This window comes from Zeus faber (genome assembly GCF_960531495.2).
Source record: "Zeus faber genome assembly, chromosome: 19".
In the NCBI taxonomy this organism is placed as follows: domain Eukaryota; kingdom Metazoa; phylum Chordata; class Actinopteri; order Zeiformes; family Zeidae; genus Zeus; species Zeus faber.
The window spans coordinates 21,781,041-21,783,540 of NC_137206.1; the positions used below are offsets into that span (position 1 = coordinate 21,781,041).

Sequence of the window (2,500 nt, forward strand, 5' to 3'; positions counted from 1 at the left end):
GAGCACCCGGCTGCAGCGGCGGAAGATTATATACAGTACAAGGCCTCTCATTGCGGCGGCAGAGGCTTTTGCCAAATGGCCTTTTAAGTCCCCGTATTAAACAAAGGGGAATTAGACGGCCCCCGAACCCCGACCCCGACCCCCATTCAGTCCCGAGATGCTCTCTGACCTCCGCCGCTGAAAAGAAAAATGGAAAACGTGGAAAAAAAAACCATAACCCCCCAGTTCTGCACACAAAACGATCCCCTCAGTTCACACCAAAACAAACGGCTCCGTCTCCACACTGTGATAAAAGCTGACGTGGCCTGAAAAGCGATTTGCTGGTGTGGAATGAAGGTGTCGCGCTGGTGCGCAAAGCTCCACCTTCCTGTTTGGCGTTTCACTTGCCGAGAGACTCCCCAATTATTCTTACGGCTCAGTTGTCCTGTCCTTCAAAACAAATACATACGGAAGAATCTATGAGAATTGAGCGGAGCTTTCGGGAGGAGGGCCGCGAGCTCTGCAACAAGGGAAAATGTGCGGTGGTGATTTTGCACACAGGGACGAGGGACAACATGGTCATCGTTAACCAAGCATGCAAGGGAATGAATGAACCTTCTGAAAAGTTGTCTATTTAAAACAGCAGAGAGGCGAAGCTGGCAGCCGCTGGCCACTACAGGTCAGCACACTGGCGCTTGTGCAATGGAAAAACTCCTTAAATGTGACGGAACAGGTTTGTGTGTGTGTGTGTGTGTATGTGTATGTGTGTGTGTGTGTGTGTACGTGCGTCTGTGTGTGTGTGTGTGTGTGTGTGTGTGTGACAGTGTGAGAGTTTGCTCTGGCACAACTTTGACAGAGATGAATTGAAAGGTGGACAGGAGTTGAAAGAGCGGAGGAGGGGATGGCAGGGGGGATTGGGGGGGCGGAGGGGAGTGATGAGAGGAGAGTGGAGGAGAGGTGAACAAGAGAGAAAAGCAGGTGAGGAAAGAAGAGGACGGTCAGGTTTTTTTTTCGGGGGGGGGGGGGGGGGGGGGTTGGGGTTAGGGTGGAGGGGGGGTGGGGAGAGAGGAATGAGAATGGAGGAGAGAGGAGGGGGTGCCCTTTTTTCCAACCGACGGTTCTGTGACCTCCGAGCACATCATACGGACGTTTCCCAGAATCCTCCAGACCTCCGTGAAAAACCGCCCCTCCGTGTGTGTGTTAGTGAATACATGTGTTTAAAGAATCTGACCACGTTTTACTGCCAATACATGTGTGTGTGTGTGTGTGTGTGTGTGTGTGTGTGTGTGTGTGTGTGTGTGTGTGCGTGCGCACACACACACTCGTAGTATTGGGCAACAGAGGGTCGTGCACCACAACAAATCAACCCAAATGTGTCGGAGGAGCCAGGCGGAGACAAAGCCGTCTGGCCTGGAGGCTGAACCGCCACGTGATTAATGATGACCCCCGACCTGAACAAAAGGCGTGACCCCGCCACGGTGATCTACCTGTCCACCGGCCGCTGAGTGAGGTACCCAACCCCACCAACTCCACCAACCCAACCGGTATGGTGACAGGTTGCACTAGATGACCCCAAACCCCAACCAGAGGAAGAGAAGGTAGTGTGGGTACTGTAGATAGATAGATAGATAGATAGATAGATAGATAGATAGATAGATAGATAGATAGATAGATAGATAGATAGATAGATAGATAGAACCAGTTTGGTTGTCGTCCACCATCTCATGCGGTCTGGTTGCCCTGTTGTCGACCACCTCTCAACTTCTCAACCGTCTCTAAACTTCCTCCAAGGACTCATCAACGACACAAGTGAGGATATAGAAATATGGATCATGATTATATAAGGTCGTCATCAGCGAATTATGCAATGATTATAATCCATCGACCGTCTGGACGGATCCCGCCTGCGCAGTCAGAACAGTTTGTGTCTTTTGACAGATATGTTTCATCAAGCCCCGAGGCCAAAAAGCAGCGTTTGCCTCCAAACGACCAAAAAGGACTTGGAAGGTTACCGTGCGTGCACGTTTGCAATTCCGATGCATCGGATGGACTCTAATCCCTATCCCGTGACCTCCGACTGAGAGGTGCAATTATTTCCTGCCGTCACCTTATTTTGCAATAGCATCGCCGCGGCCGTTTGTCAGTGTCGTCTCCCCTCGAGCCGGGAGGATCTGGAGCAGATTACCCCGAATTACTATCCAAAATTGACTGTAGCAGGTTCCAGATTTCGGCGTAGATAGCGGGGTGGGTTTGGAAGGCCAGCGAGACGGGGACTTAGGCTGTAAACCTGCCAACACTCCCTCTCTCTGCACCTCTCACTCTCTCTCGTGCTCTCTCCCTCTCTCCCTCCCTTTCTCCACCCTCTCCCTCCACCTCTCCGCTATTTTGTCCGGACTCTGCCTTTCCCTCGCTCTCGCTCTCTCTTTGCCTTCCCCCCTTTTTCTCCCCCCGTGCTTTGCAGTATCTCCCTGTCTCCCGTCTCTCTCTCTCTCTCTCTCTCTTTCCCCCCATCTCTCGCTCT

The 2,500-nt window shown here is 52.0% G+C and overlaps 1 protein-coding gene across 1 annotated transcript in view; it reads left to right on the forward strand.

Annotated features, from left to right (window-relative positions):
• LOC307245037 (vasoactive intestinal polypeptide receptor 2-like) overlaps positions 1-2,500 on the forward strand; it is a gene marked incomplete at both ends in the record, with an annotated part of 26,985 nt that overhangs the window by 6,268 nt on the left and 18,217 nt on the right. The window lies entirely within an intron of this gene.